Source organism: Alligator sinensis, unplaced genomic scaffold (assembly GCF_000455745.1).
Source record: "Alligator sinensis unplaced genomic scaffold, ASM45574v1 scaffold1277_1, whole genome shotgun sequence".
Taxonomy (NCBI): Eukaryota; Metazoa; Chordata; order Crocodylia; family Alligatoridae; genus Alligator; species Alligator sinensis.
This window is the reverse complement of record NW_005842341.1, coordinates 906,709-918,739: the sequence shown is the minus strand read 5'-3', so window position 1 is coordinate 918,739 and position 12,031 is coordinate 906,709. Positions and strand designations below refer to the sequence as shown.

Genomic DNA, 12,031 nt, shown 5'->3' with positions numbered 1-12,031 from the left:
ACACCAACTGCTGAAGCTTCCTTAGCCTGATGAAGGGTTTTTGAACCCGAAAGCTTGCTTAATAACTATTCTCCAACCATTTGGGTTGGTCTAATAAAAGATATCAAATTCACCCAAGGAACCTTGTCTGCCTTAGTTCATGCTGGCATTTTCTGTGCATTTGCAGAAGTCAACAGGGCAACCAGTTGGCTGCAGAAGAGGGAACAAGTACACACCAGCAGAGACATTGATCCCAGTAAGAGTGGGAGCAAATAGTGAGAGTAAAGCAGATGATGACTATTTTAATTTTAATGAAGATCAGAACCAGCAGCCCAGGGCCCAAGAAGTTGAGCATTACTTCTTATCTGTGAGAAACTTATCCGAGATGTCACCTACTATGAAAAAACTATTAATCCGTTATGACACAAGCATTCCCTCATCTGCCCATGTAGAGCGATTGTTCAGTAGTGGGGGCTTAGTTTTGCAAGACAGAAGAGGAAAATTGTCGGATGTAAATTTTGAAATGCAGCTTTTGCTGAAGTTCAATAAGCATGTTTAAACAGTTTCTGCTATGCAACTGAACATTCTTTTTCTCATTTAAACTGGTTTTCTCATTTCAGTCTAATTTTGATTTTCAGACACTTTAATTATTTCTAATTCAGATGCATTTCATAGCTTTTTGTTACCTTTTGAGCAATAAAAACTGTAACAATTGAGGTTTTCTGCGGAAACAGCTTTCATTTGTGACCTGGCTATGAATATCTCTTTTCTGTTATTCTGGTATACCTATATGATGCATTAACTTTTACAAAGTACTTCACATAGAAAGGGTGAGAAGGATCTAACATTACATAGGTATTGGTAAATTGGTATTCTGAAAACGGTATGACAAGTATAACGCTGTTTTCAGGCAAAGCTGGGTGAATTCGAGTAAATTAGTGGGCTTCTGGAAAAGAAACCCACTCATTGCATTTGAAAATTAAAAATTCTGCTAAGAGGCAATTCATCGTGTTTCACGCATTTCTCATGAATCAACTTAACTTTAACTAGCTACTCTCTTTTTAACTTATCTTTTAACTAGTTGAAAGTGGAAATATTTAACTTTTAACTTAACTCAAGTTAATTTTAAAGGCTGCTAACTTTTAACTTTAACTAATTACATTTTTCATAAACTTTCCCCATGACTGATGTTTCTAATTTCAAATGATGCATTAATTTCTGACCCTGTCTTACATGCCATCCTCACTCAGTCCATGGTTGTCCGATATCTGTATATAAGGACCAGGCAGACAAAAGTAATGCTAAATTTAGAAATATTACAGAAATGTGCTGACAGTAAAAATGCAATTTTTCTTCATCATGGATAACACAGACTTCTTTGTTCTCATTTGTGAGATGAGAGGCATTACCAGAGGAACACTAAATTCAGAGAAGCTCCTTCAAATAAATCTCCTTCCTGGAACTTGAGCATTTGCCCAATGAGTGTTTAGATTTCAGTGATTCATAGTCCAAGCCATAGTGTTGCTTTACTGCTTCTTAACAAACAATATGGAACCTTAGGCAGAAACTGAAAGAGAATACCCTATTTAATCTGTTTCGATAGATTTTTCTCCTATCCCCAGATCACACCAATATTAAACTGCTGTTAGCAGACAGTAATATTACTATTGAAGTAACGCTTTCTGACTTCATTCTCTGCCCTTCCCCTCCCCCCCACAAAAAAGTGAATGCCAATAGATAATACAAGAGCAGAGTTATTTCAATCCAGATATGGCCCCATGCACAGACCCTCCTATGTATCTATATATCCTTTAGGTAGGAACACTAATGTCTCCTAAGCACTGGGAGGGAGGAAGGGGACAGGGTGTACTGGGACACTGTCAGGCCAGAAGGATGCACACTCATGTAAAGGGAAAAAATAGCTACCTTTCCCCCCCAACTGTTGTTCTTTAACATCCCACCAATATAATTATTGTAGGCCACCAGGTCAGGAAGCACTGGTGCATAAAGCACTCTTCAAGCAAGTGACAAAATTAGCCAAAAACTAATAGGAAACTTCAGTTTTCTGGACATGTACTGGAAGAACTATATAGCCAAATATAAAATGTAAAGCCAGTTCCCAACTTGCATAGAGGACAACTGTCTGTTCTAGGAAGTTGAGAATACAACAACTAAAGATCATCTAGCTTGGATCTTGTCCTCATCAGTATGGATGAATTGGTGGAGGATATGACAGTGATGGGGATCTTGGGAAGAAATGATCACGTACGATAGAATTCCAGATCCCGAGATAGGGAAAGCATAGGGTCAGTAGAACTAGGATGCTAGATTTAAAAAAGGCAGATTTCAACCAGCTTAAGGAGTTAATAGGCACAGTGCCATGGAGAGAGAGACTGAAAATAAAAGTACCGGAGTACCAAAAGCTTCTAAAAAGCCCAGTATTGGAAGCCCAGCAAGAAACTGTTTCAATTCTATGGAAGCACAAAAAGAATGGCAAGAGACCAAAGTGGCTACACAAGGAGCTTCTAGAAAGTCTCAAATGCAAAAGGAAAGCATGCAGGTAATGGAAAAATGGGCAGGCTACCAATGAAGCCTATCAGGGATTAGCAAGAACCTGCAGGGATAAAATCAGGAAGGCAAAGTTAAAGAATGAGATGCACCTGGTGAGGCCAATTAAAGACAAGAAGAAGAGATTCTATAATTATGCTGGACAGAAAAGAAAGACCAAGGAAGTTGTAGGTCTACTCTTAAATAGTCAGGGGGAACTCTTAATAGAAGCTGTAAAGAAGGCAAAGCTACTCAACAGCTACTTTGCCTTAGTCCTCACAGAAAAATTAAACTGCCACCAGACACCAAATTAATTTTCCTGGGTCCTCCTTCCTCCTTTTTTTGAAAATGGGAACCACATTGGCCCTTTTCCAGTCCACCGGCACATCGCCAGAGCACCATGGGTGCTTCTAAAGCCGTGCCAGAGGTCCCGTGATAACCTCTGCTAGTTTCCTCAGCACTCTGGAGTGGAGATCGTCAGGACCTGCTGATTTAAATATGTCCAGTCCCTCCAGAAGTTTCCTGACTAGGTCCTCGCTGACCCTAGGCCTGGGTGTGCTGCCTACGGGGGTCCCAGTGGCGGGGGGATGACCAGGTCCCTACTCAGAAAAATGGAGGCAAAGAAACTGTTAAATAGGTTAGCTTTGCTGTCTGGTGCAATGACCAGATTTCCTAGCATGTCCTGCAGAGGTCCCACGTTACCCGGTACCTTCTTTTTACCCCCTATGTATTTAAAAAAGGACTTCTTGTTGTCCTTAATCCGGGTAGCTAGTCCCAGTTCCATCTCTGTCTTGGCCTGCCTGACCGCCCCCCTACAGTCCTGAGCAACAGAGGTATAGTCCTCTCTGGTGATGGCCCCTCCCTTCCAATGGGTGTACACCTCCTTTTTAGCTTGGAGACATTTCCGGAGGCTTTTGGTGAGCCATGGGGGCCTTGGCACCCTCTTGCCCCCTTTGATCTGTGTAGGGATTACCTCCCTTTGGGCTTGGAGGATCGTCTCCTTAAGGAACAACCACTCTTCTTGGACACCCAACTCCCCCCTCTCCAGGACCTCAGTGTCTCCCACACTAATCTCCTTACCTCATTGAAATCGCCCTTCTGAAGTTCAGGGCTGCTGCCTTGCTGCAGGCCTTCACCACCTTGCGCTAGATGGTAAATTCCAGCAGGTGATGATCGCTGTCGCCCAGGTGGTCAAGCACTCGCAGTCCCCCCACCAGGTTGTCGCCCGTGGCCAAGACCAGATCCAACAAGGCATCTCCCCTCGTGGGGCTGTGCACCTCCTGGGTTAGATGAAGGTCCTGTATCTCAGCTAGGAACCTATGTGAGTGGTCAGACCTGGCTGACTGCTCCTCCCAGCAGATGTCTGGAAAGTTTAGGTCGCCCATGATGACCACATCCTTTGAGCTAACTGCCTCTGTGAGCTGACTTAAGAATTCCTGGTCTAGCTCTTCTCCTTGGTTGGGTGGTCTGTAGTAGACCCCCACTGTTAAGTCCCTTTCTCCCCGACATCCTTGTATGCTAACCCAGAGTACTTAAGTCTGCCCCTCCTCTGAACCAGTGCAACCCATTGAGGATGTGTATTGCCCCCAACATAGAGTGCCACACTCCCACCTTTCCTCCCTGTCTGTCTCTCCTGTATAGCCTATAGCCCTCGATTTTCACCGCCTAGTCATGCGTTGGGTCCCACCACGTTTTGGTGAGCCCCACTATGTCTGGGTTGGTGTTAGCTAGCAGGAAGGCAAGTTCCTCCTGCTTGTTCCCCATACTGCAAGCATTAGTGTAGAGGCATTTGAGGCCTCCTGAAGATGCATGCACTGCCCCCCTAATCCCAGTACTACCCGGGAAGTTACTGGAGCATTTCCTAAGGAAGGCCATTTGCAAGCATGTGGAGGAGGAAAGCCTCATCACAAGCAGCTAGCACAGGATTTACTAAAAACAAATGCCAGACAAACTTGATCTCATTCTTTGACTAAGTAATTGCTTGGGTGGATGACCAGAATGTTGTGGATATAGTGAATCTAGACTGCAGCAAGGGTTTTGACAAGGATTTTGAAAAGGGAGTGCAGATGCTGTGGCAAATCAAGGATCAAAGAAGAGGCACAGAGATTGCTCACAATGATACTGGAACATTCAAAATCTCTTCCTGAAGGACATATAAATGTGACACTTCCCTCCGATTTATCCCCTCTGAATGGGGCATCATCTCTTTGGTCCTAGTTTATAGTCCCTCTCCATTCCTTTCAGTGACTGTTTCCATTTGCATATGTTTAACAACATAAGCCACTGATGCTCCAGATGCTTGCAAAGTTTTCTGTTACTTGGCTTAGGTTATACCTGCTTTCCCCCCCACAAACCTGAGGAGAGCACTTTGTGCCCAGAAGCTTGCCTAACACATTTCTCCCAAATACACAGTTGGTCCCAATAAATGATATCAACCCCAAAACCCTTGTTTCTTGCATATGTCCTGAGCCATCACAGTTACAACACTCCATCCCCATTCAAAGACATCAGGCAACAAAATAGAGGTCTCTGGTTGCTACTGCTTTGCAACAAAAATACAATATTTGGAGTCCTGGAACTTCTGCATTATGTGGGGATGAACAGATGACCTATATAATTAAAAACAACTAAATTAAAGGAATTTGCTTCAGTGAAATACTTCTACTTATACCAAGATGTTCATACTACAGAATGTCCATCAGGAAATGTGAGCAAAAGTGCACTGGAGTTCCATCTCACAGCCCTGTGTGATAAGAAGTTATTAAGACAAGACTGTAGTGACTCAGGTGGAAGATGATGTGATGACTGGGATGTGTACTATACTAAAGGGTACTGCCACAGACGGCTCTCCAACCTCAGTATATTGAGTATGCACATGCCTACAGTGGAATAGATGTGTAAGTACTCAAAGGAGAACATAAAAGTAGCCCAACACCCTGCATAGTTCCTATAATGAATAAAAAAAGGGTCTTCAGAACAGAATGTATACAGGTTTGGAGGTGATAAGCTCTTGACAGAAAGCTTCCACCTGAGCCCACTTTTTTTAAGCATCTCTGTATATGGAGCAAGCAGACAGAATTTGCCCCTAAATTTAGAATCACTACAAAAATCAAATGAACCCCACAGCAGATTTTACAGCTAAATAACAGTATTACTAGTATTTTGTTTCTTTGCTATTTTAGTAAGTTTCAACAGGGAGTCCTATTTAAATGTTGAGAACATCTTATTATTCCAATGCTTTAGGGTACTTCTTGCTAACCAAGAGGAAGTAGACAAACTGAGCATTACTTTCAGATAAAAGCTGAGTCATAGCTCCATTTTACTGCATAACACATTGTCCTTTGTGCTCTTCCACCTACATCATGCTGCAACCTTTCCTTGTCTACAAGTTAAGAGTCATGTTCAAAAAACAGAGAAATGGTGACTTAAGCAGTTCTTGTAACACAGGTCACATGGATTTGTCAGCATGATTTAGGGAAAGTTCCAAGTTTAGAAAATGTTATTGCTACTATTCACGTTGTGTTGTAAGAACTTCTTTGTTTATGTGCCATCTTTGTAACAGTGTTTAAGATTTGCAGTTTCATCCTGAAAATAAAAATGAGGTCCTGCCATGAAGTTGAGTAATAGGGAGGATAGTCATAGTCAACAATAATGCTCCATTATCTTGCCTGAGTACTTATTATGAACTATAGGGAAATATAAATACATTCAATTATAGTTCAATATAAACAATCCTTATATTAATGAGGCTTCATGAGGTTTATAACTGCTATCAAAGGAGGCTCAATCCATCATAACTGGAAAAATGCATATGGACTTCAAAAGAATTTGGATCAGGAATGTGGTGCATCAAGCAGACCCCTCAGACAGAATCCAGACCAACATTTGCAAGTGTGGGTAAAAAAAGTTAAGATCCTAAATATATACTTAGATTATGAGTGGTTTCATTTTAAGTCTATAGGCATCCTGGGTGCTCAGAGCCACTTCAGTGGAAACTATAGGCATGGACACAGTTACTGCAAGGTACAGAGTTTATCATTCCTCAGCTACTCCACTGTAACTGCCCATGTGCATGCCCCACCCCAAAGTTAATGAAAGTTAATTTGTGATAGCTTGCCCTTCCTTTCTGAAAATGACACTCATTTGAAGTGCCTTCAGTCAAGCACCTAAAAATCAAGTCCCTTTGAACTAGTTGTCACTCCTGAAAATCTTGGTCTTAGATCATTAATAGTGTAAGAATTGTGTTAAACACATTTTACTTTCCAACAGTTTTGTTGTTTACATTTATTTATTGTTACATTTTTTTGCTAGACAACAGAAATAAGCCTATTCATTTGTGTTGAAAGATAATTATATTGCTTGGTTTTCATGCACTAGCCCCATGTTGCAAAATTTGTGTTCCAAACATTGCAGAGCCACTTGTAAATGCAGTTGTCACTGAAATAATACATAAAAAACCCACACACATGAAAACATGCATTAATATCAGGGTTTGTAAACTTTCCTATAAAAAAAATCCTGAAACTTGGGCCATAATTACCATGCGGACATTAGTGCCAGGTCTTGCCACATTGAAGCCAATGAAAGTTTTGTTATTTATTGAGTTGAGACCAGGAAGGGAATATGTAGATTGTTCCCTTAGTTTACAGCTGAGTGTGGTAAACTGAAGGACAGAAGTCATACAGAGAAAAAATGGTATTCCACCTACCTGCTCACTGCCATTTTGTTCTCGCTGCAAGATACAGTATGTATGGAATGTTTTCTTTTTAAAGAAGGAACATCCTCTCTAGGGCTGCTCAAACACCTTTTTGCCAAAGCATAACATCAGTTCTCAAAGGACTTAGGCATATCCCACACTGTCAATGGAAAAAAAATGACCTTAAGGTTTTCTAAATGCACATCACGGACAAGCACAACATTTTGAACTCAATAACAAGTCTCTTGTACCTAGATATATTTTCTTCATGCTTAAGCTTTAGAATTTTTTTACAGTTAATTTGCCTTTATAATGACTGGTGTAAATAGGAAATTATATGTCCATTACATTCCAGTTTGTATATAAAATCAGAGATTTGAAGCAACTGCACCATTTACAAACCCAAGTTAACAATCTTCAAGAACTCAGATTAGTGCTTTTTCTAGAGTGTCAGTGTTCTCCAAACTGGGAGACACGTGTTTGGGAAGAGATCTGAGAGATACAGAAAAATATTGCAGAGAGCTTCACTCTGCCGTCACCACATCTCCAAATGTGGTGTAGCTGATGAATGTAGCTCCTTAAATTTGCCTTCCCTCCCCAGTCCCACACTGCTCCTGCTGCAGCTAGATATAACTGCAATTTCTGTGCGCAAAACTAAAATTTCAGACTACTAGAAAACTCTTTAAAGTTTTTTTAAAAAGTTACCTAATGTCCCCTGTGTACAAGCTTTCTGTTCCAGTGGGGTTCTGTCTTAGCTGTAATATCACAGTATAAAGTCTCCTTGAGCATTATAATAAAGCAGAAGCTGTCAGGCCAACCACAAGGAACAGGAAATGAAAAAGTATGGTAAAATCTGTTTTGAATAACTACCTCTTACACTCCTTCCAGCAAAATATTATAATCTAGGAAGGAATGGCAAATGTATTCTGAGAATGGGACTGTCTTCCAGATCTGTGTCTAGAGACTATCTACATGCAAATCTCCCCCACCATAGGAGAAAATATTAGCTGCTTCCTCACAATTATCTCACCCTTCACTGGAAATTGGAGGTGGGGGGCAGAGGAGAGGGGGAAGATTAAAGGGCTCATTATTTCACTCTTTAGCTCCGTAGAATTTAGAGGAAAAGATTACACAACATAGTGGAATAGCTAAAACACTTTAGTCCCACTGAAATTAAAAAAAACAGAACTACTTAAGTAAAGGAAGTTAAGCATTCAATAAGTGTTTTCAATGCCTCAGTTTCTTCTTCTTTCATGTCATCTACTAAAAGACTATTGTTTCAATGAGGATGAGTGTGCCCCCCCCGCCCATGGTGTGCAGCCCCTGCTGTCTGGCAGCAGCAGCAGGCACGGAGGTCAGGGTACTCGTGCCTGGCGCAGGCACGGCTCTGGCCAGCACTGCGTGGGGAGAGGGAGTGGAGCCCATCTTATCCCCGTGGCTCTGCTCCCCAAGCCTGAGCCTGCAGCTCCAGACCTTGTAGAGGGGGAAGCTCCGAGCTGGGGTCAGCTGCTTCCCCCAGTCCCCACTGTGCAGGACCCCGCACAGAGTCCAGCATGGGGCTTCCCCGTGTGAGTACGGGGCTACAGGTGCAGCACAGAGCCACAACAGAGGTAGCCAGCGCTGCGCTGGGGGTGAGAAGCGCAGCTCTGTGCAGCCCAGCTGCTTCTATCCCCACGGTTCCAACCCTGTGGGACAACCTACCCATCATGGCCCTGTTAAAGTGAAGGGGGCAGAGAGAAGGCTTAATTCCTCCTTCCTTCTCTCCCCTGCAGCTGGGGTCTGCCAGCTCCAGGGGCCCCCATTGCAGCCCCCTCACCTCTGCTCCCTGGCAGACAGGCTGACCCTGGCTGCAGTGGGGGAAGGAGGGAAGAATTAACCCCCTCCCTGTTCATTTTGCCTTAACAGGGTCATGCCACCAGTGTCTCAGCTAGAGAGCATAGGTGAGGGGCCAGCCCTGCTGTGAGCCCTGCCCTGCCCAGCCCAGCCCAGCCCAGCCCAGAGAGCATGCCAGGATGCTGGGGGAGTCTGGTTTAGCTTAAACTAGCAAGGGTTCTGGGACAGATGTTGCATAAACTGGTTGGAGCTAAATCAGTTAAGTCTGATACTACGTTCAACCAGGTTTATCTCAAACTGGTTTCAGCCATTATCAAACTGGTTGATGCACACTGAAGGTCTGTTCTGTTACAGGTTTAAACCAGTTTCTGATCCCGTAAACCAGTTTGTGTGTAATGTCTGTCCCTAGCCTTAAGAGTAAGAATGCAGAGCTCCTGTGCCTTTTTTAAATTAAGTAACTTAAAGCTTATGTACTTTTACACATACACTCATTCTGGTCTTCAACTAGAACATTAACACACAAGGCAGAAATCTAGTATGTTTTGTAGCTGAATAGCAGCTAGCAAAAGAAAAATGTTATGGTGGTATACAGTATAATATTTCTTATAACATACATTTCCTCAATATAGACACCAGAAATAATCGTTTTAGAATTAAGCAGCTAGTTTTTATATTGCATTGTCTATTACAAAAGCACACCCAGTAAAAATGTTTTATACTTACACTATTTTATTTAAAATATCTGAACAGTTAATCCCCATTTCCAGCATCTTAGTAAAAGATAGCTCATTGGCTGACAAAGTTTTCTTTGGTTCCTACTGAAACCAGTAGGAATTTTTGCTTTGGTAGGAGCAGTAGTATCCACTGAGAATACTAAGTCACTTAGGTATTTAAAAATGAAGATCACTTATAAAGAAAAACCCTTATTAAATGTGAGAAAAAAATACACTTTTTTCTACCTAAAAATCTAGGAATTAACAATAGGCATGAAAAACAATAAAATGTTCTTAGCACCACCATACTTCATTACAGAAATGTTCCAAATTCTAAAACCTGTAGAAGACTACATTTTCTTTTCATGTGAAATAAGTAGTCATTGTCACTCTTCTTAAAACACAACAAAAAATAGCCAAAGAACCTGGAAGGTTAAAGCTGTGGCACCAGAAGACATCCACAGGGGTTGGAAGCGCCGGGGGCAGACCCCAATGCTTCCAAAGAAGGGAACAGGGACACCCACACCACAGAGAACTTACCTCTCAGGCAGGCCACAGCAGAGAGGGAGCTGCGCGAGCCAGCGTTTCACTGGCTCTTTAAGTGGCTGTCAATCAAGCTGGGCGGCAGCTAGCTGATGATGTCAGCTGGGGCCGCCACTGTGGGAGATTTAAAAACCCCACCAGAAGTCAGGCAGGGGAGGAAGCCAGCAGGGAGAATGCCAGGTACATCAAGACCCGGTGTGCCGGCAGGAAGGATCTCCACAACCTTTTCCCATGGCAGAGGAGCAAGGGCATTGGCTGGCATCTGTCCAGAAACTGGCAAATCCCAGCCCCAGAGCATCAGAGGCTCCAAGATGGTGATTCTCCTTAAGAGAATCAACCGACTCCATTGACTTGGACCCTGAAGCATTCTAGGCCTCAGAGTCGATGTAGGGTGGTCAGGCTGATTGTCTGCACCGTACCCACGGTTGTAGGGTGGATGTCCCTTTGGCCAATGCATGTGCCATAGCCCTGAGTCAGGGTGTTGACACAAAGACCTACGTGGCTGGCAAGTGGATGGGGGGTAGGGAAGGCGGACTGGTGGGGACGGCACACGACCGGGTGGGTACGGCACACGCTCAGACAATCAGCCTGACCACCCTAATTCCTACGCCAACCCTGAGGCCTAGAATGCTGGCTTCAGGGTCTGAGTTGATGGAGTCAGTTGATTCTCTTAAGGAGAATCACTGTCTTGGAGCGTCTAATGCTCCGGGGCTGGGTTTTGCAAATTCCTGGCTGAATGCCAGCTAATGTCCTCACTCCTCTGCTGCGGGGCAGGGTCATGGGGATCCTTCCTACCGTCTTGATGTGCCCGACATATCGCCTCAACCTTGTCTTTCAGGGGTCTGATCATTCCCCAACCTACAGTAAATCCCAAGTACTTGGTCTCACGCCCAGCCAGTTTTCATTTCTTGGGATTAGCTGTCATTCTGGCCACTTTCAGCTCTCCTAGGATGGTCTACAGGGCATGGAGGTGCTGTGTCCATTTGGTGGTGAAGATGACTATGTCTTTGATGTAGGCGTCAGCATAGGCTGCATCTGGGACCAACAGGGAGTCCGTGAGCCTTTGGAAAGTGGCTGCGGCCCCCTTGAGCCCAAAAGGCATCCTCAGGAAATCAAATAAGATCCAGGGTGTTCTGAAGGCCGTCTTGGCACAGTCCGAAGGTCTCATCAGGATTTGCCAGTATCCTCTGGCTAGGGCGATGGTGAATATGTACCTTGTTTCCCCTATCTTCTCCAGGAGGTGAGCAATATGGGGCATAGGGGAAGCATCGAAGGTTGTTAACGCATTTAACTTCTGGTAGTCCACACACAAACGAAGTGACCCGCAAGGTTTGGAGACGGGCACTAGGGGGATGATCCCCTGCCTCTGCATCATATCTATTTCCTGCCGTGCTTCTTCTTGCAGCTGTTGGGGTGTGGATCTCCACCTCTCTCTGACCAGTGCACCAGGCGGAATTCTAATCTTGTGTTCCATTCCTTGGTGTCGCAGGGCACCTCGGTGCTCTGCTCCTAGAGAGTGGAAACTGCCAGGAGAGAGAGCCCTGGCAGAACATAACAAGCACAGCTGCGGGTTGCCGGGGCAACTAATGTGAGTCAGCTGGCCAGAAGGGGGCAGGGCCTGGCCCTCATAAAGCCCAGGGCTGAGGCCAGGCTGGCAGTTCTCTGCCAGCGGCCAGGGAGGTAGGAGCTCCTGGAGCTAGAATGTGAGCATTGCAAGAAC

General features: G+C 44.0%; 1 long non-coding RNA gene across 1 annotated transcript in view; it reads right to left on the bottom strand.

The window, feature by feature from the left end:
• The window catches only part of LOC102384050, a 45,090-nt gene that overhangs the window by 23,468 nt on the left and 9,591 nt on the right, over positions 1-12,031 (bottom strand). Inside the window, exon 2 of the long non-coding RNA XR_324458.3 lies at positions 7,235-7,382. This is a non-coding gene — a long non-coding RNA (uncharacterized LOC102384050). The remainder of the gene's footprint in view (positions 1-7,234; positions 7,383-12,031) is intronic.